Genomic DNA, 23,546 nt, shown 5'->3' with positions numbered 1-23,546 from the left:
GTGAAATCTAAAAAAACATAGATTATACACCCAGTACACTTCTTTATCCTTAGGCCTTTTTAGAAGAGGCTCCCTGAGGTTCAACAGAAACAACAGCATGAAAGAGGACATATGGCATCCTTGTGACTAATAGATTACAGGGAAGGCATTGATTTTAGAAACCCTGAGATAATTTGTTGCAACCGTGAAATCTAAAAAAAGATTGATTAGACACCCAGTACACTTCTTTATCCTTAGGCCTTTTTAGAAGAGGCTCCCGGAGCCTCAACAGAAACAACAGCATTAAAGAGGACATATGGCATCCTTGTGACTAATAGATTACAGGAAAGGCATTGATTTTAGAAACCCGGGGATAATGTTTTCCAACCGTGAAATCTAAAAAAACATAGATTAGACACCCAGTACACTTCTTTATCCTTAGGCCTTTTTAGCATAGGCTCCAGGACCCTCAACAAAACCAGCAGCAGGAAAGAGGACATATGGCATACTTTTGTAAATTAGATTACAGGAAAGGCATTGATTTTAGAAACACAGAGATCAGTTATATGACCCGGGAAATAGGAAAAACATTGATTGGACACCCAGTACACTTCTTTATCCTTAGGCCTTTTTATAAGAGTGTCCCGGAGCCTCAACAGAAACAACAGCATGAAAGAGGACATATGGCATCCTTTTGAAAAATAGATTACAGGAAAGGCATTGATTTTAGAAACACAGAGAAAATTTGTTACAACCGGGAAATCTAAAAAAAACATTGAATAGACACCCAGTACACTTCTTTATCCTTAGGCCTTTTTAGCAGAGGCTCCAGGACACTCAACAAAACCAGCAGTAGGAAAGAGGACATATGGCATCCTTTGTGAGAAAAAGATTATAGGAAAGTCATTGATTTTAGAAACCCGGGGATAATTTGTTGCAACCATGAATTTGAATCAAAAAAATGATTGGATGGACACCCAGTACAATTCTTTCTCCTTAGGCCTTTTTATAAGAGGGTCCAGGACCCTCAAACAAAACACCAGCAGGAAAGAGGACATATGGCATACTTTTGAACAATAGAGTACAGGAAAGGCATTGATTTTAGAAACCCAGAGATAATTTTTTGCAAATGGAAATTTGAATAAAAAAAATTATTCGATGGACACCCAGTACATCTCTTTCTCCTTAGGCCTTTTTATAAGAGGGTCCTGGACCCTCAAAAAAAACACCAGCAGGAAAGAGGACGTATGGCATCCTTTTGAACAATATAGTACAGGTACAGCATTGATTTTACAAACCCAGAGATCATTTTCGTCAATTGTTAAATAGAAAAAAAAATGAGTGGACACCCAGTACACCTCTTTCTCCTTAGGCCTTTTTATAAGAGGGTCCTGGACCCTCAAAAAAAACACCAGCAGGAAAGAGGAGGTATGGCATCCTTTTGAACAATAGAGTACAGGTACAGCATTGATTTTACAAAACCAAAGATCATTTTGGTCAGTTGTTAAATAGAAAAAAAATATGAGTGGACACCCAGTACACCTCTTTCTCCTTAGGCCTTTTTATAGGAGGGTCCTGACTCCTGGACCCTCAAAAAAAAAACACCAGCAGGAAAGAGGACGTATGGCATCCTTTTGAACAATAGAGTACAGGTACAGCATTCATTTTACAAACCCAGAGATAATTTTGGTCAAATGTGAAATAGAAAAGAAAAATGAGTGGACACCCAGTACACCTCTTTCTCCTCAGGCATTTTTATAAGAGGGTCCAGGACCCTCAAACAAAATACCAGCAGGAAAGAGAACATATGGCATACTTTGGAACAATAGAGTACCGGTACGGCATTGATTTGTGAAACCCACAGATAATTGTTTGTAAAAGTGAAATAGCCCCAAAAACCATGCTTGGACTCCCACTCAAGGTCGTTCTCCTTCAGCATTTTTATAAGAGGGTCCAGCACCCTCAACAGAAACAACTGCAGGAAACACCACCACATATGCCATCCTTTTGCACAAGCGAGTACAGGTATGGCATCCATTTTAGAAACCCAGAGATAATTGAGAGGAACCAGGAACATTTTTCTAAAAACTGGATGGGGCACCCATTACAGGTCGTTCTCCTTCAGCATTTTTATATCATGGGCCACGACCCGCAACAGGCACAACAGCATGAAACACCACATATGCCACCCTTTTGCACAATAGAGTACAGGTATGGCATTGATGGAACACGGAGATAATTTAGAGCAACCAAGAGATGGATAAAGATGCTTGGTCGGTCCTACTCTTTCAAATTTGTGGCATTTTGCGTTCAATTTAATGGTCCACCGGATATGAGTGGTGTGTTAAGTTGTACAATTCGTAGCAGTTTAATCACTAGTGTTATGTGCCTTATTTTTTTATTTGAGTTTTGTACCCACAGAGCTGCAGCAGAGGCCAGAAAATTTCGGAATGTACAAATGACTGAAAATTTGGGGTATTGTTGTAGCAACTGCTGTAGCAGCGGCCAGAAAAATCGATGTTTGTAAAACATTTATAAAGTACCCTAAAAGCTTGTGGCTTGAACACTAGTTGTTGGCGGATAAGTCAAGCAAGTCCTCCGGCTTTATAACCAAAAAAAAAAAGGCCAGCCTGTGTACCAGTTGTAGCCCAAGCCAGCTCATCTCATCATCAGGAGTTTTGTATTCAAATGTATCGCCCAATGTCAGTCCCTTCGGGATCCAGCCCTCATTCATTTTTATAAAAGTGAGATAGTCAAGGCTTTTTTGACCTAGGCGACTTCTCTTCTCAGTGACAAAACCTCCTGCTGCACTAAAAGTCCTTTTCGGACAGGACACTTGAAGCGGGGCAGGCCAGAAGTTCCATTGCAAATTGGGATAGCTCAGGCCACAAGTCCAGCCTGCACACCCAGTAGTCAAGGGGTCCATCGCTCCTGAGAGTGTCGAGATCCGCAGTTAAAGCTAGGTAGTCTGCTACCTGTCGGTTGAGTCTTTCTCTAAGGCTGGATCCAGAAAGGCTCTGATGGTGCATGGGAGTTAAAAAGGTACGCATGTCCTCCATCAACAAGATGTCAGGAAAGCGCCCGGTCCTTGCCGCCGTGGTCGTGGGAGGAGGAGGAGGATTAATTTCATCTCTTCCCCTGTTACATTCCCGTGGTGCTATGACATCACCCTTATACGCTGTGTAAAGAATAGTTTTTAATTTATTATGAAAATGCTCCATCCTTTCCAACTTGCGGGAATTTGGTAACATTTCAGGCACTTTATGCTTATACCGGGGGTCGAGGAGCGTGGACACCCAGTACAGGTCGTTCTCCTTCAGCTTTTTTATACGAGGGTCCCTCAACAGGCACGACAGCATGAAAGAACCCATTTGAACAAGGTTAGATGCTGAGCTAATCATGTCCCATTCCTCCTCCTCACTGATCTCGCTGATGGTATCTTCTTCCCCCCAGCCACGTATAACACCATGGGTACCAGAGAGGTGACAACAACGAGCACCCTGGGATGACTGTTGTGCTTGGTCTTCCTCCTCCTCATCCTCCTCAAAGCCACATTCCTCCTCTGACTCCTCTTCCTCACAATCCTCTTCCTGCGTTGCCGCAGGTCCAGCAAGCAATGCTGATTCGGCTGTTTGCGGGGGTGATGGACACCACAACTCTCCCGCTTCCTCTTCACGCTCATCTACTGCCTGATCCAGCACTCTTCGCATAGCACGCTCCAGGAAGAAAACAAATAGTATGATGTCGCTGATGGTGCCTTCCGTGCGACTGACAAGGTTTGTCACCTCCTCAAAAGGACGCATGAGCCTACAGGCATTGCGCATGAGTGTCCAGTAATTTGGAAAAAATATCCCCAGCTCCCCAGAGGCTGGCCTAGCACCCCGGTCATACAAATACTCATTAACAGCTTTTTCTTGTTGAAGCAGGCGGTCAAACATTAGGAGTGTTGAATTCCACCGTGTCGGGCTGTCGCAAATCAAGCGCCTCACTGGCAGGTTGTTTCGCCGCTGGATATCGGACAAGTGCACCATGGCCGTGTAGGAATGCCTGAAATGGCCACACACCTTCCTGGCCTGCTTCAGGACGTCCTGTAAGCCTGGGAACTTATGGACAAATCGTTGTACAATTAGATTACACACATGTGCCATGCACGGCACATGTGTCAACTTGCCCAATTTCAATGCCGCCACAAAATTACTTCCATTGTCAGAAACAACCTTGCCAATATCCAGTTGGTGCGGAGTCAGCCACTGATCCACCTGTGCATTCAGGGCGGTCAGGAGTGCTGGTGCGGTGTGACTCTCCGCTTTCAGGCAAGTCAACCCCAAGACGGCGTGACACTGCCGTACCCGGGATGTAGCATAGTACCTGGGGAGCTGGGGGGGTGCCATAGATGTGGAGCAAGACGCAGAAGTTGAAAAGGACTCAGCCGAGGAAGAGGTTATGGAAGAGGATGGAGTAGGAGGAGTAGAGGAGGTAGCAGCAGGCCTTCCTGCAAGTCGTGGCGGTGTCACCAACTCTTCTGCAGAGCCACGCATTCTATGCTTGTCAGAAGTCAGCAGGTTTACCCAATGCACAGTGTAGGTGATATACCTGCCCTGACCATGCTTTGCAGACCAGCTATCCGTGGTCATATGGACCCTTGCCCCAACGCTGTGTGCCAGACATGCCATAACTTCCTTTCTCACAACAAAGTACAGGTTTGGGATTGCCTTTTGTTAAAATAAATTTCTGCCAGGTACCTTCCACTGCGGTGTCCCAATAGATACAAATTTTTTGAAAGCATCAGACTCCACCAGCTTGTATGGTAAAAGCTGGCGGGCTAAGAGTTCAGACAAGCCAGTTGTCAGATGCCGGGCAAGGGGTTGACTTTGAGAAATTGGCTTCTTACGCTTAAACATGTCCTTGACAGACACCTGACTGTGGGCAGATGACCAGGAACTGCTACGTAAGAGAGACTGAGTGGAGGATGGTTGAAAGGGGGCAAGGAGGACAGCACTGGTTGACTTGGCTGAAGATGCTGGAGCAGGAGGAGGAGGGCGGCTTTCACTTTGTGTGCTGCTTCTACTCATGTGTTATTCTCATCGGCCTTTGTGATGGCTGACCATGTGCCTTTGCAAAGCAGTTGTACCTAGGTGGCTGTTGGACTTCCCACGACTCAGTTTCTTTTGGCACAGGTTGCAAATGGCATCGCTGTTGTCAGAGGCAGACACACAAAAAAAATGCCACACTGCTGAGCTCTGCGATGACGGCATTCTGGTGGTGGCAATGGCATGCGTTGATAGGCGTCGGCGTGCTGTCTGGCTGACCCCTGGTGATGATGCATGCTGTCTGACTGTGCCACTAGCTCCTTGAGACGACCTCCCTGTGCTTCCAAATCGTCTCCTCCTCCTCCTCCTCTCTGTCTCCCCATCTGAACTTTCCCCCTCTTCTTCTTCTCTTCTAGCAGGCACCCACGTGACATCCACCAACACATCATCATCAACCGCTTCACTTGTATCTGAAACATCAAGAAAGGAAGCAGCAGCGGGTACAACATCATCATCATCACACCGTACCTCCATGTCGGTAATGCTGCCTGACTGAGACTGATCACTATTATCTACATCCTCTGTCAATGATGGTTGCGCATCACTCATTCTTCAAAAAGATGTGTCAATAACTCCTGTGACAGATCAAGTGAAGCGGCTGTGGTGCTAGTGTTGGTGGTGGCGACAGGCGGCGGAGTGGCACTGGTCACTTGAGACCTGCCCAAAGCACAGCTGGACTTAGATGGTGTGTCAAGGTTAGGAGGACTAGCAGCGGAAGCTGAAGAAGATTGGGTGTCCTGTGTTAGCCATTCAACTAGGTCCTCCTCAGAAGTTTTTGCGTCCCCCCTGGCACCCGGCGTCTGAACAATGTGCATATTTGTAGGGTCTAAAGGAATCACAGCACCACGACCACGACCACGGAACCTGCGGGTGGCCTGCCTCTGCCTGTCATTTTTTTTTTAAATGGACACTAACAATACTATTACACCAATTGAGTGGTGGCACTGTGAAAGTGGGCACAGTATACGCTGTGAGACTGACAACAACAAAAAAGACAGATGTTTTAAAAATCACAAATTGTTAATTTTTTAAAATATTACAACTTACAAGTACTGTGGCAACAAATATGATTGTTTGACACTATTTGTCAAATGGGCCTGTCTGGCACACACGCTGGGAGAAAGGAAACTGCAATTCAATGGCACTAGGAGACTGAAGAATCACAGTCAAAACAGTTATGATTAACAAAAATTCCAATCCTGTTACAATCTATATGAGTGGTGGCACTAATTGGCTAGTTGGGACTGGCACACAGGCAGGCAGGCACGAGGAAAATGCAATTCAAGGGCACTAGTAGACTGCAGATTGACAGTCAAAACAGTGATGATTGACAAATTTTGCAATACTGTTAAAAGAAATATGATTGCTGGCACTAATTGGATAGTTGGGCCTGGCACACAGGCTGGCAGGCAGTAGAAAAGTGCAATTCAATGGCACAAGCAAACTGAGGATTAAGATCAACAATCAAATTTTTTTAATTTAATTAGTAACTATACTGTGACAACAATTATGATTGGTGTAAATAGTTGGCAAGACGGCCTGGCACAAAAGGCTGGCAGGCAGGAGGTAGATGCAATTCAAGGACACTAGGAGACTGATTACTGACAGTCAAAACAGTGATGATTTACAATTTTTGCAAAACTGTTAACAGAAATATGATTGCTGGCAACAATTGGCTAGGTGGGCCTGGCTCACAACAGGCTGCAAGGCAGCAGGAAAGTGCAATTCAATGGCACCAGCAAACTGAGGATTCTCAACAACTATTACCAACAATTTTATTTTTTAATTATTAAGAATACTGTCACAACAACTATGATTGGTGTAAATATTTTTCGAGTAGGCCTGGCACACAGGCTTGGAAGGCAGTAGAAAAGTGCAATTCTAGGGCACGAGCAAACTGAGGATTAAGATCATCAACAATCAAGATTTTTTAAATTGAAATTAGTAACTATACTGTGACCAAAAATTATGATTGTTGTAAATAGTTTGCAAGACGGCCTGGTACAAAAGGATGGCAGGCAGGAGGTAGATGCAATTCAAGGACACTAGGAGACTGATTACTGAAAGTCAAAACAGTGATGATTGACAATTTTTGCAATACTGTTAAAAGAAATATGATTGCTGACAACAATTGGCTAGGTGGGCCTGGCTCACAGCAGGCTGCAAGGCAGGAGGAAAGTGCTATTCAATGGCACCAGCAAACTGAGGATTCAAATCACAACTATTACCAAAAATTTTAATTTTTAATTATTAGAATACTGTCACAACAAATATGATTGGTGTAAATATTTTTCAAGTAGGCCTGGCACACAGGCTTGGAAGGCTGTAGAAAAGTGCAGTTCTAGGGCATGAGCAAACTGAGGATTAAGATCATCAACAATCAAGATTTTTTTGATTAGTAACTATACTGTGACAAAAAATTAGGATTGGTGTAAATAGTTGGCAAGACGGCCTGGCACAAAAGGCTGGCAGGCAGGAGGTAGATGCAATTCAAAGACACTAGGAGACTGATTACTGACAGTCTAAACAGTGATGATTGACAATTTTTGCAATACTGTTAACAGAAATATGATTGCTGACAACAATTGGCTAGGTGGGCCTGGCTCACAGCAGGCTGCAAGGCAGGAGGAAAGTGCTATTCAATGGCACCAGCAAACTGAGGATTCAAATCACAACAACTATTTCCAAAATTTTTAATTTTTAATTATTAGAATACTGTCACAACAAATATGATTGGTGTAAATATTTTTTAGATAAGCCTGGCACAAAGGCTTGGAAGGCTGTAGAAAAGTGCAATTTTAGGGCACGAGCAAACTGAGGATTAAGATCATCAACAATCAAGATTTTTTTAATTTTAATTAGTAACTATAATGTGACAAAAAAATTAGGATTGGTGTAAATAGTTGGCAAGACGGCCTGGCACAAAAGGATGGCAGGCAGGAGGTAGATACAATTCAAGGACACTAGGAGACTGATTACTGACAGTCTAAACAGTGATGATTGACAATTTTTGCAATACTGTTAACAGAAATATGATTGCTGACAACAATTGGCTAGGTGGGCCTGGCTCACAGCAGGCTGCAAGGCAGGAAGAAAGTGCTATTCAATGGCACCAGCAAACTAAGAATTCACAACAACTATTACCAAACATTTTAATTTTTAATAATTAGAATACTGTAACAACAAATATGATTGGTGTAAATATTTTTCAAGTAGGCCTGGCACACAGGCTTGGAAGGCTGTAGAAAAGTGCAATTCTAGGGCACGAGCAAACTGAGGATTAAGATCATCAACAATCAAGATTTTTTTAATTTTAATTAGTAACTATACTGTGACAAAAAATTAGGATTGGTGTAAATAGTTGGCAAGACGGCCTGGCACAAAAGGCTGGCAGGCAGGAGGTAGATGCAATTCAAGGACACTAGGAGACTGATTACTGACAGTCTAAACAGTGATGATTGACAATTTTTGCAATACTGTTAACAGAAATATGATTGCTGACAACAATTGGCTAGGTGGGCCTGGCTCACAGCAGGCTGCAAGGCAGGAGGAAAGTGCTATTCAATGGCACCAGCAAACTGAGGATTCAAATCACAACAACTATTACCAAAAATTTAAATTTTTAATTATTAGAATACTGTCACAACAAATATGATTGGTGTAAATATTTTTTAAGTAGGCCTGGCACACAGGCTTGGAAGGCTGTAGAAAAGTGCAATTCTAGGGCACGAGCAAACTGAGGATTAAGATCATCAACAATCAAGATTTTTTAATTTTAATTAGTAACTATACTGTGACAAAAAATTAGGATTAGTGTAAATAGTTGGCAAGACGGCCTGGCACAAAAGGATGGCAGGCAGGAGGTAGATGCAATTCAAGGACACTAGGAGACTGATTACTGACAGTCTAAACAGTGATGATTGACAATTTTTGCAATACTGTTAACAGAAATATGATTGCTGACAACAATTGGCTAGGTGGGCATGGCTCACAGCAGGCTGCAAGGCAGGAGGAAAGTGCTATTCAATGGCACCAGCAAACTGAGGATTCAAATCACAACAACTATTACCAAAAATTTAAATTTTTAATTATTAGAATACTGTCACAACAAATATGATTGGTGTAAATATTTTTTAAGTAGGCCTGGCACACAGGCTTGGAAGGCTGTAGAAAAGTGCAATTCTAAGGCACGAGCAAACTGAGGATTAAGATCATCAACAATCAAGATTTTTTTAATTTTAATTAGTAACTATACTGTGACAAAAAATTAGGATTAGTGTAAATAGTTGGCAAGACGGCCTGGCACAAAAGAATGGCAGGCAGGAGATAGATGCAATTCAAAGACACTAGAAGACTGATTACTGACAGTCTAAACAGTGATGATTGACAATTTTTGCAATACTGTTAACAGAAATATGATTGCTGACAACAATTGGCTAGGTGGGCCTGGCTCACAGCAGGCTGCAAGGCAGGAGGAAAGTGCTATTCAATGGCACCAGCAAACTGAGGATTCAAATCACAACAACTATTACCAAAAATTTAAATTTTTAATTATTAGAATACTGTCACAACAAATATGATTGGTGTAAATATTTTTTAAGTAGGCCTGGCACACAGGCTTGGAAGGCTGTAGAAAAGTGCAATTCTAGGGCACGAGCAAACTGAGGATTAAGATCATCAACAATCAAGATTTTTTTAATTTTAATTAGTAACTATACTGTGACAAAAAATTAGGATTAGTGTAAATAGTTGGCAAGACGGCCTGGCACAAAAGAATGGCAGGCAGGAGATAGATGCAATTCAAAGACACTAGGAGACTGATTACTGACAGTCTAAACAGTGATGATTGACAATTTTTGCAATACTGTTAACAGAAATATGATTGCTGACAACAATTGGCTAGGTGGGTCTGGCTCACAGCAGGCTGCAAGGCAGGAGGAAAGTGCTATTCAATGGCACCAGCAAACTGAGAATTCACAACAACTATTACCAAAAATTGTAATTTTTAATTATTAGAATACTGTCACAACAAATATGATTGGTGTAAATATTTTTCAAGTAGGCCTGGCACGCAGGCTTGGAAGGCTGTAGAAAAGTGCAATTCTAGGGCACGAGCAAACTGAGGATTAAGATCATCAACAATCAAGATTTTTTTTACTTTTAATTAGTAACTATACTTTGACAAAAAAATTAGGATTGGTGTAAATAGTTGGCAAGACGGCCTGGCACAAAAGGCTGGCAGGCAGGAGGTAGATGCAATTCAAGGACACTAGGAGACTGATTACTGACAGTCTAAACAGTGATGATTGACAATTTTTGCAATACTGTTAACAGAAATATGATTGCTGACAACAATTGGCTAGGTGGGCCTGGCTCACAGCAGGCTGCAAGGCAGGAGGAAAGTGTTATTCAATGGCACCAGCAAACTGAGGATTCAAATCACAACAACTATTACCAAAAATTTAAATTTTTAATTATTAGAATACTGTCACAACAAATATGATTGGTGTAAATATTTTTTAAGTAGGCCTGGCACACAGGCTTGGAAGTCTGTAGAAAAGTGCAATTCTAGGGCACGAGCAAACTGAGGATTAAGATCATCAACAATCAAGATTTTTTAATTTTAATTAGTAACTATACTGTGACAAAAAATTAGGATTAGTGTAAATAGTTGGCAAGACGGCCTGGCACAAAAGGATGGCAGGCAGGAGGTAGATGCAATTCAAGGACACTAGGAGACTGATTACTGACAGTCTAAACAGTGATGATTGACAATTTTTGCAATACTGTTAGCAGAAATATGATTGCTGACAACAATTGGCTAGGTGGGCCTGGCTCACAGCAGGCTGCAAGTCAGGAGGAAATTTCTATTCAATGGCACCAGCAAACTGAGAATTCACAACAACTATTACCAAAAATTGTAATTTTTAATTATTAGAATACTGTCACAACAAATATGATTGGTGTAAATATTTTTTAAGTAGGCCTTGCACACAGGCTTGGAAGGCTGTAGAAAAGTGCAATTCTAGGGCACGAGCAAACTGAGAATTAAGATCATCAACAATCAAGATTTTTTAATTTTAATTAGTAACTATACTGTGACAAAAAATTAGGATTAGTGTAAATAGTTGGCAAGACGGCCTGGCACAAAAGGATGGCAGGCAGGAGGTAGATGCAATTCAAGGACACTAGGAGACTGATTACTGACAGTCTAAACAGTGATGATTGACAATTTTTGCAATACTGTTAACAGAAATATGATTGCTGACAACAATTGGCTAGGTGGGCCTGGCTCACAGCAGGCTGCAAGGCAGGAGGAAAGTGCTATTCAATGGCACCAGCAAACTGAGGATTCAAATCACAACAACTATTACCAAAAATTTTAATTTTTAATTATTAGAATACTGTCACAACAAATATGATTGGTGTAAATATTTTTTAAGTAGGCCTGGCACACAGGCTTGGAAGGCTGTAGAAAAGTACAATTCTAGGGCACGAGCAAACTGAGGATTAAGATCATCAACAATCAAGATTTTTTTAATTTTAATTAGTAACTATACTGTGACAAAAAATTAGGATTAGTGTAAATAGTTGGCAAGACGGCCTGGCACAAAAGAATGGCAGGCAGGAGATAGATGCAATTCAAAGACACTAGGAGACTGATTACTGACAGTCTAAACAGTGATGATTGACAATTTTTGCAATACTGTTAACAGAAATATGATTGCTGACAACAATTGGCTAGGTGGGTCTGGCTCACAGCAGGCTGCAAGGCAGGGGGAAAGTGCTATTCAATGGCACCAGCAAACTGAGAATTCACAACAACTATTACCAAATATTTTAATTTTTAATTATTAGAATACTGTCACAACAAATATGATTAGTGTAAATATTTTTCAAGTAGGCCTGGCACACAGGCTTGGAAGGCTGTAGAAAAGTGCAATTCTAGGGCACGAGCAAACTGAGGATTAAGATCATCAACAATCAAGATTTTTTTTACTTTTAATTAGTAACTATACTGTGACAAAAAATTAGGATTGGTGTAAATAGTTGGCAAGACGGCCTGGCACAAAAGGCTGGCAGGCAGGAGGTAGATGCAATTCAAGGACACTAGGAGACTGATTACTGACAGTCTAAACAGTGATGATTGACAATTTTTGCAATACTGTTAACAGAAATATGATTGCTGACAACAATTGGCTAGGTGGGCCTGGCTCACAGCAGGCTGCAAGGCAGGAGGAAAGTGCTATTCAATGGCACCAGCAAACTGAGGATTCAAATCACAACAACTATTACCAAAAATTTAAATTTTTAATTATTAGAATACTGTCACAACAAATATGATTGGTGTAAATATTTTTTAAGTAGGCCTGGCACACAGGCTTGGAAGGCTGTAGAAAAGTGCAATTCTAGGGCACGAGCAAACTGAGGATTAAGATCATCAACAATCAAGATTTTTTAATTTTAATTAGTAACTATACTGTGACAAAAAATTAGGATTAGTGTAAATAGTTGGCAAGACGGCCTGGCACAAAAGGATGGCAGGCAGGAGGTAGATGCAATTCAAGGACACTAGGAGACTGATTACTGACAGTCTAAACAGTGATTATTGACAATTTTTGCAATACTGTTAACAGAAATATGATTGCTGACAACAATTGGCTAGGTGGGCCTGGCTCACAGCAGGCTGCAAGGCAGGGGGAAAGTGCTATTCAATGGCACCAGCAAACTGAGAATTCACAACAACTATTACCAAAAAATTTAATTTTTAATTATTAGAATACTGTCACAACAAATATGTTTGGTGTAAATATTTTTTAAGTAGGCCTGGCACACAGGCTTGGAAGGCTGTAGAAAAGTGCAATTCTAGGGCACGAGCAAACTGAGGATTAAGATCATCAACAATCAAGATTTTTTTAATTTTAATTAGTAACTATACTGTGACAAAAAAATAGGATTGGTGTAAATAGTTGGCAAGACGGCCTGGCAGGCAAGAGGTAGATGCAATTCAAGGACACTAGGAGACTGATTATTGACAGTCTAAACAGTGATGATTGATAATTTTTGAAATACTGTTAAAAGAAATATGATTGCTGGCAACAATTGGCTAGGTGGGCCTGGCTCACAGCAGGCTGCAAGGCAGGAGGAAAGTGCTATTCAATGGCACCAGCAAACTGAGGATTCACAACAACTATTAAAGGGACAGTCAAGTCCAAAAGAAACTTTCATGTTTCAAATAGGGCATGCAATTTTAAACAACTTTCCAATTTACTTTTATCACCAATTTTGCTTTGTTCTTTTGGTATTCTTAGTGGAAAGCTAGACCTAGAAAGGCTCATATGATAATTTCTAAGCCCTTGAAGGCCGCCTCTAATCACATGCTTTTGTATTTGTTTTTCACAGCAAGGGGGAGCTAGTTCAGGTAATCCCTAAAGATAACATTGTGAGCATGCCCGTGGATTGTGGCAGACACTGCACTAATTGGCTAAAATGAAAATCAAAAGATAATAAATAAGATAATCACAGAGGTAGAAAGTATATTATTATAACTGTGTTGGTTATGCAAAACTGGGGAATGGGTAATAAAGGAATTATCTATCTTTTAAAACAACAAAAATTCTGGTGTTGACTGTCCCTTTAACAAAAATTTTAATTTTTAATTATTAAAAATACTGTCACAACAAATATGATTGGTGTAAATATTTTTCAAGTAGGCCTGGCACACAGTCTTGCAAGGAAGTAAAAAAGTGCAATTCCAGGGCACGAGCAAACTGAGGATTAAGATCATCAACAATCAAGAATTTTTTAATTTTAATTAGTAACTATACTGTGACAACAATTATGATTGGTGCAAATAGTTGGAAAGACGGCCTGGCACAAAAGGCTGGCAGGCAGGAGGTAAATGCAATTCAAGGACACTAGGAGACTGATTACTGACAGTAAAAACAGTGATGATTGACAATTTTTGCAATACTGTTAAAAGACATATGATTGCTGGCAATAATTGGCTAGGTGGGCCGGACACACAGCAGGCTGCAAGGCAGGAGGAAAGTGCTATTCACTGGCACCAGCAAACTGAGGATTCCCAACAACTATTACCAACAATTTTAATTTTTAATTATTAAGAATACTGTCACAACAACTATGATTTGTGTAAATATTTTTCAAGTAGGCCTGGCACACAGGCTTGGAAGGCAGTAGAAAAGTGCAATTCTAGGGCACGAGCAAACTGAGGATTAAGATCAACACTAAAAATTTTTTTTTATTTAAATTACTAACTATACTGTCTGTGACAACAATTATGATTGGTGTAAATAGTTGGCTAGACGGCCTGGCACAAAAGGCTGGCAGTGGCAGGCAGGAGGTAAATGAAATTCAATGGCACTAGGAGACTGAATATTTGAAGTCCAAAAAATTATGATTTTTTTTAATTACTGTTACAAGAATTGTGATTGGTGCCACTAATTGGCTACTTGGGCCTGGCAGACAGGCTGGCAGATATGAGTCGTGGATGGTAGGTAGGGCAGCAATTTAACACAGTATGCTGTGTAAGTGACAAAAACACAGGACTGATAGAAAATTAAGTTAGATTACACTAGCAAACTATTTTAAAATTTTAGATTTTAATATTAAAATTATGTTAAGAAGTGAAATGCACATATGACTCTATGAGTGGTCACACTGGCTGGCTGCTACGTAGGGCAGCAATTATAACAACAGTATGCTGTGTAAGTCAGATAGACAGTTAGACACAGACCTGATAGAAAATACAATTAGCATAATGATTTAAAGACTTTTTTTTGGAAATTTTAAGAAAAAGGTTATGCACATACATATGAGTCGTGGCTGATAGCCTTGGAAGGGCAGCTATTCAAAACAGTAGGCTCTGTAAGTCGGATACACACGTTAGGCTCCAAAAAAGGAGCGTAGAGCATTTTTACCGCAAATGCAACTCTCGATACCAGAGTTGCTTACAGACGCGGCCAGCCTCAAAAACGTGCTCGTGCACGATATCCCCATAGGAAACAATGGGGCTGTTTGAGCTGAAAAAAAACCTAACACCTGCAAAAAAGCAGCGTTCAGCTCCTAACGCAGCCCCATTGTTTCCTATGGGGAAACACTTCCTACGTCTGCACCTAACACTCTAACATGTACCCGAGTCTAAACACCCCTAACCTTACACTTATTAACCCCTAATCTGCCGCCCCCGCTATCGCTGACCCCTGCATATTATTTTTAACCCCTAATCTGCCGCTCCGTAAACCGCCGCAACCTACGTTATCCCTATGTACCCCTAATCTGCTGCCCTAACATCGCCGACCCCTATATTATATTTATTAACCCCTAATCTGCCCCCCTCAACGTCGCCGACACCTGCCTACACTTATTAACCCCTAATCTGCCGAGCGGACCTGAGCGCTACTATAATAAATGTATTAACCCCTAATCCGCCTCACTAACCCTATCATAAATAGTATTAACCCCTAATCTGCCCTCCCTAACATCGCCGACACCTAACTTCAATTATTAACCCCTAATCTGACGACCGGAGCTCACCGCTACTATAATAAATGGATTAACCCCTAAAGCTAAGTCTAACCCTAACACTAACACCCCCCTAAGTTAAATATAATTTAAATCTAACGAAATAAATTAACTCTTATTAAATAAATTATTCCTATTTAAAGCTAAATACTTACCTGTAAAATAAACCCTAATATAGCTACAATATAAATTATAATTATATTATAGCTATTTTAGGATTTATATTTATTTTACAGGCAACTTGGTAATTATTTTAACCAGGTACAATAGCTATTTAATAGTTACCTAGTTAAAATAATAACAAATTTACCTGTAAAATAAATCCTAACCTAAGATATAATTAAACCTAACACTACCCTATCAATAAATTAATTAAATAAACTACCTACAATTACCTACAATTAACCTAACACTACACTATCAATAAATTAATTAAACACAATTGCTACAAATAAATACAATTACATAAACTAGCTAAAGTACAAAAAATAAAAAAGAACTAAGTTACAAAAAATAAAAAAATATTTACAAACATAAGAAAAATATTACAACAATTTTAAACTAATTACACCTACTCTAAGCCCCCTAATAAAATAACAAAGCCCCCCAAAATAAAAAATTCCCTACCCTATTCTAAATTAAAAAAGGTAAAAGCTCTTTTACCTTACCAGCCCTGAACAGGGCCCTTTGCGGGGCATGCCCCAAGAATTTCAGCTCTTTTGCCTGTAAAAAAAAACATACAATACCCCCCCCAACATTACAACCCACCACCCACATACCCCTAATCTAACCCAAACCCCCCTTAAATAAACCTAACACTAAGCCCCTGAAGATCTTCCTACCTTGTCTTCACCATCCAGGTTCACCGATCCGTCCTGAAGAGCTCCTCCGATGTCCTGATCCAAGCCCAAGCGGGGAGCTGAAGAGGTCCATGATCCGGTCAAAGTCTTCATCCAAGCGGGGCAGAAGAGGATCTTCCATCCGATTGAAGTCTTCATCCAAGCAGCATCCATCCGGAGCGAAGCGGCAGGATCCTGAAGACCTCCAGCGCGGAACATCCATCCGGCCCGACGACTGAACGACGAATGACTGTTCCTTTAAGGGACGTCATCCAAGATGGCGTCCCTCGAATTCCGATTGGCTGATAGGATTCTATCAGCCAATCGGAATTAAGGTAGGAATTTTCTGATTGGCTGATGATCAGAAAATTCCTACCTTAATTCCGATTGGCAGATTAGGGGTTAATAAATATAATATAGGGGTCGGCAGTGTTAGGGGCAGCAGATTAGGGGTACATAGGGATAACGTAGGTGGCGGCGCTTTGCGGTCGGAAGATTAGGGGTTAATTATTTTAAGTAGCTGGCGGCGACGTTGTGGGGGGCAGGTTAGGGGTTAATAAATGTAATACAGGGGTCGGCGGGGTTAGGGGCAGCAGATTAGGGGTACATAAGTATAACGTAGGTGGCGGTCGGCAGATTAGGGGTTAAAAATTTTAATTGTGTGGCGGCGATGTGGGGGGAGCTCGGTTTAGGGGTACATAGGTAGTTTATGGGTGTTAGTGTACTTTAGGGTACAGTAGTTAAGAGCTTTATGAACCGGCGTTAGCCCAGAAAGCTCTTAACTACTGCTATTTTCCTGCGGCTGGAGTTTTGTCGTTAGAGCTCTAACGCTCACTTCAGAAACGACTCTAAATACCGGCGTTAGGAAGATCCCATTGAAAAGATAGGATACGCAATTGACGTAAGGGGATCTGCGGTATGGAAAAGTCGCGGCTGAAAAGTGAGCGTTAGACCCTTTAATCACTGACTCCAAATACCAGCGGGCGGCCAAAACCAGCGTTAGGAGCCTCTAACGCTGGTTTTCACGGCTAACGCCAAACTCCAAATCTAGGCCTAGGTCAGCAAAACACACAGGCCGGATAGAAAATTATATTAGATTACACTAGCAAACAAATTTTTTTTATATTAAAATTAAGGTGAAGAAGAATAGATATGAGTGCTGGGTGGCTGCCTGGCACAGACCAATTAACCGAAAGACTGAAAAAAAGGAGGTATATTAATACTGAGTGAGCATGACAGACACAGGCATGATAGTAAACGTAATTAGATTACACTAGCAACATTTTTTTTTTTTTTTTTAAATTTAAAATAATGTTATAAACGGATATTAACACTGGTGGCTGCTGGCTGGCACAGAGCAATGAACCAGAGTATATGCTGTGTGACACTGGCCTGATAGAAAATGAAAAAAAATTACACTAGAAAAATAATTACATTTTTGGGTTAGTTAAATTTAAACTAATGTTGTTAGGGAGATATCAGTGGTGGCAGTAGTCACAGCATATGCTGTTAGCCTTAAACACACAGCTGAAAGCCAGGCAAATGCTAATAAAAAACAAACAAAAAAAAATAGAAAAACGGCACGAAATATAGCCCTAAAAAGGGCTTTTTGGGGTGCTGTGCTTGCAGCAGAAATGAGTGGAGTCCTTCTGGACTGTAAATACACTAGCCTAGCTATGTTTTTCCTATTAATGTCGGGAGCAAAAACACAACACGTCCTCTCATTAAAAAAGCAAGGTCGTTATGAGTCTAAAATGGCGGATTCCGAGTAGCTGGGAGTGTCTGTGAGGGAGTGTCTGATGTTGATTGGCTCTAATGTGTCAGGCGGCTGTGACATAAAGGGTCAAAGTTTCCACAATGATGACACATAGGGGCAGATTGAACATCGCCATGTGTTCGCCCGCGAACGCGAATAAGCTATGTTCGCTGTGAACCGTTCGCGGGCGAACAGTTCGGGACATCACTAAAAGGAAACATTCATTACCGGTGGGGATATCCCACTAAATTGATTGTGACAAGAGATGGTTCCACCCACACTATCACCACTCCAAAGGAAGGTATGAACCTCCTTAAAGAATGGAACATATCTCTCTTACTGGAACCAGACCCAAGATATCCTCCTGTTTCTGCACTTCACCCTACAGCTCCAGAATGGTGTCCCCTTCCCCAGAGGACGACAACATGATGTCTTAAGTATACTCGCAGTATTGTCTTCTTTTTTACTGCCTAGCTCATTAGACTATAGCTTTAATATGGTCAAATATTGTATTGTTTTTGCAAAAGTTCTATATGCATTGATTTAGTACTGTTATTTCTCTTAATGAGAATGTTTAACTAAAAAGGGTTATAGCACCCCCCCATACTAGTACCTAGAGAGTAGTACTGTATTGTTTTTCACTAGAAGTTCTAAATCTATTAGTTTAGTAATATTACTTCTCTTAAAACGAGTGATTAATTGACAGGATTATGGATCCTCCTCCTATTTGTACCTAGAGAGTTAGTGTAGTGGCACAAAGAAGATATCCTTGATAGATACGCTCTACACTTCCTACTTTTATTTTTGTGAATTCTGCAATGCATAGACAATTATCCTATAAAATACAACTTATAAACATAATAAGGTATAACTTATTTAATTTACCCATTTTCCCTTCCCCCTTGAGGTGCCAGTACATCACCTCTGTTACATATCTAGTAACACATATCCCCCCCCCTATAAAAACTTATTATTATATCTTCTTTTACAGGGACCGAAGAGGTTGCTCTTCACTGTGGTGTACCTCTTCCACAGGTGGAATACCATATGACCTTTATTAAAAAGTACAAAATACAAATAGTTCTTTGCCATATATAGCTATCTCATAACCCTGAATGGTATTTGAAATCAAGAGAATTATTGTACTTAGTAACTACCAAAGTTGGGGATCTAGAATAATTTTACTACCCACTTTCTTGACATCAGGTAAACTAACTTGAATGTGAAACTTTAGACGATAGATTACGTATTTATTTATTTGTCTGTTTTCCATACCTACAGAAATATCTACCCACTCATAATCAGTTGATACCCGACTGGCTACTAGCTGAAAGATTCCAGTATCTTCTATTGCTTCCAGGTGTGGTAAGTAATTCTCTTTCCCTTCCTGACCCAGTCCTCCTCTTCCTGACCAGTCCCATTACCCTAACCTTTTCACCCTCTATCTCACACTCTTTTTCTCATACATTCCTACTCCTCTCTCAGCCCCCCATCAAAACATGGATGAACCCTGTGAAACCTTGACATTTGCTACCCTAAACGTAAAAGGCTTAAATTCCCCAACTAAGAGCAGCTTGCTGACAAATCTCATGAAATCTCTGAAAGCCCATGTTGCTTTTCTCCAGGAGACCCATTGGTTAGCTTCTTGACCAGACCCTTACAGATCCTCTGATTATCCTACTCAGTTCAATTCATCATTTGGAGACAAATCTAGAGGTGTTGCTGTCCTAATACACAGATCCATAGGGTTTGAACATGTGTATGATGAAAGAGATGACCAGGGCAGATATTTAATATTAATCTGTAAACTGAATGGTTCCTTATTCACGCTTGTGAATCTATATGCCTGCAACCAATCCTAACCCAATTTTATGAAAAGTCTTCTCTACAAGGTAGAGCCAATTAAGATTGGAACACTTGTCTTGGGGGGAGATTTTAATAGGATAAAAACGGGTCCAGACCAAAAAAGAAATTAACACATACACAATTAATACAGCAGCCAAATTCCGTTCCACCATAACACAATATAATCTTTACGAAATTTGGCGGGCAATTCATCCTAGTGAAAGGGATTACACGTTCTTTCTAGACCTCAAAATACCTACTCCAGGTTGGATTATTTTTTTACTGATTCCTGGACTCTCAACAGGGTATGTAAATCCCATATTTGTATCTGTTCTTGTTCGGATCACGATGTGTTACTCTTTACTCTCATCACTGACATGGCTAAATCATCTAGACCCACTTGGAAATTACCTAGAGTTTTATGGCATAATCAGGAATTTAAATCTCTTCTTCAGACTTCTATCACAGAGTTCCTCTTGATTAATGAGGATCCCCAAGTATCATATCAGATCCTGTGGGCCTCACTTAAGGTATATATCAAAGGCATTTGTATACAAAAACAGGCATCCATAATATCCCAAAGAAGTGCCCCGTTAGGCCTCTTGGTTTGAGAACAAAGGAATCCCTGAATAAATCTTCCCCTTCTACGCAATTAGCGATAGACATTAAAAATTTGAGAGCCAAAATTACTGAAAAAGAGCTATAAAGGGTTCAATAAGCACATACTCATTTTAAACAATTGATGTAGTACCAGGAAAATAAGGCTTTCTCCCTATTAACCCATAAATTGCGAGGGAGAACATAGGCAGCTAGAATCCTTGCTGTATATAGGGGAGAAACCACAATCACCTCCCCTAGAGACATTGGTGAAGCTTTTGCCAATTATTATTCCCAACTTTACAACCTTAAACCGTCTATGCCTGATTCTGAATCATCGGTGCAAACTATTAGCTCATTCCTGGATAATTTGAAACTTCCCTCTCTTACCAATTTGGCTAGAGAGGAAATATTAACTCCCTTCTCACTAAAATAACTTACTACAGTAATTAAGCACATGCAAAATAATAAAGCCCCAGGCCCAGATGGGTATTTGCAGCCTTCTATAAGATCTTTTGGACAAATCTGAGTCCGACCCTTTTGCGATTTTTTGCAGAAGCTAGAGACCAGGGTTTGCTTAGAAAAGAGTTTTTACAAGCTACCATCCTTACAATATTGAAACATGTAAAGAACACACCCAATGCAGTAGTTATTGGCCCATCTCGCTGATAAATTTAGATGCCAAACTGTATGCCAAACTCTGGAGTTATCGCCTGCATCTTCTCCTTCCGGGTCTAATACACCCAGATTAGGTGGGATTTACATTTGGTAGGGAAGGCCCTGATAACACCAGGAGGGTACTTAAAAATTTTTTAGAAGCCTAGCGACTAAAACATTAAATGCTGGCCCTGTGTTTAGATGCGGAAAAAACATTTGACAGGGTCAGATGGGAATATTTATGGGTGATACTAGAACGATTTGGATTCCCGAGAGAAACAATTGTAGCTATCCAGGTGCTATGTTCAAATCCCTTGGCTAGGGTCAAAGGCCTAGGATTCACCTCATCTGAATTCTCCATAACTAATGGCACACGTCAGGGATGTCCCCTGTAACCCCTGATTTTCACTTTGGCCATTGAACCTTTGGTCCAGGCTATCCATACTTCATCATAAGTACACGGAGTGCCGACAAGTAAGGAGCGTGACAAGACTGCCCTTTTTGCAGACAATATAATGCTCTTTCTATCCAATCCAATTGGCTCACTGCCAGTAGTATTCAAAACCATTAAATGCTTTAGCAAATGTAGGTATTATAAAATAAATCTAACCAAAACTGAGGCTCTGCCCATTTGTATTCCCAAGTTTGAATTACAAATTTTACAAGAAACTTATGACTTTCATTGGTCTACAGATACAGTGAGGTACCTGGGATTGCAGTTGGGGCCGGATCTCAAATTGGTGAAAGACAAAAATTGCAATCAGATTCTTTAAAATCAGCTGTAATTACTAGTTCTAGCTCTAACTTATCTTGTAAGTGGAAGTGATAGGGTAATCTAGCATGTGTGTGCTTAAAGGGATACTAAACCCACATTTTTTATTTCCTGATTCAGATAGAGCATGCAATTTTAAGCAACTTTCTAATTTACTCCAATTATCAATTTGTTTTCTTGGTATCTTTATTTGAAAAGCAGGAATGTAAGCCATCAATCAGCAAGCGCTACCCAGGGTCTGAACCAAAAAATGGTCCAGCTCCTTAGCTTACATTCCTGCTTTTTCAAATAAAGATAACAAGAGAATGAAGAAAATTGATAATAGAAGTAAATTAGAAAGTTGCTTAAAATTGCATGCTCTATCCGAAACATGAAATCATCAAAACATTGGATTTTGTATCCCTTTAAAGGGACATTGTATTCATTGTTTTTCTATCATGTAGATCATGGTTCTTCAAACTTTTTTTCCCAAGACCCAGTGCAGTGATACCACAAACCTTCGCAATCCTATATTTATGATTGGTCTGAAAATTTCTGAAGTAATATACAACAAGATAGCTACGATTTTTGGCAAAGTGACTAAAATGTGTCCATGCTTTATTCCTGATTGTAGTCAAACTTGATAGTGTTGTAAAAGATAATACCACACACACTCTCATACAACACACACACACGCACTCTCATACAACACATGTGTTCTTATACAACACATGTGTTCTTATATAACACACACATAGGGGCTGATTTACCATTGTGCGGACAGACATGATCCACTGTAGCAGATCATGCCCGCCGCACATCGATAAATGCCGACAGCATACGCTGTTGGCAGTTATCATTGCACAAGCATTTCTTGTGAAATGCTTGTGCAATGCCGCCTGCTGCATATTTGAGGCCAATTGGCCGCTAGCAGGGGGTGTCAATCAACCCAATCGTATCTGATTGGGCTGATTGCTGTCCCCCGCCTCAGAGGTGGCAGACGAGTTAAGAAGCAGCGGTCTTATTCTACTTCTTCTAATGTTTAAAAATTATTTTTTAGTAGACAGTGTTAATATGAGTGTAAATGTACTTTGTAATGTCTTTTTGAAGTGTTTTATGTAACTTTTTTTTTTATTGCTGTAATCAAACATAATAGTAAAAGTGTCAGGAAGGAAGAAGAGTGGAATCCTAGACCCCTAACCATTGCCATGCGAGAGGAATATAGTGCTTTGATTGTGGTTACAACTGCTGGGGCACATTTGAAGGCTTTAAGGACATACAGAGGTAGTCCCATCTAATCTGATCAAAAGCCTTCTCAGCATTCAAGGAGATGACTGAGAAGGGTTTATTTAATTTAGTAGATTTGCAGAGAATGTTAAGGAGGCATCTGGTGTTATCTGGGCCTTCCCTAAAAGGAATGAAGCCCAACTGGTCTGGGTTAATAAGGAAAGGGAGGAGTTTGGAGATCCGGTTTGCTAGTAATTTTG

This window comes from Bombina bombina, chromosome 1, assembly GCF_027579735.1.
Source record: "Bombina bombina isolate aBomBom1 chromosome 1, aBomBom1.pri, whole genome shotgun sequence".
Taxonomy (NCBI): Eukaryota; Metazoa; Chordata; class Amphibia; order Anura; family Bombinatoridae; genus Bombina; species Bombina bombina.
Note: the sequence above shows the minus strand (reverse complement) of the source record.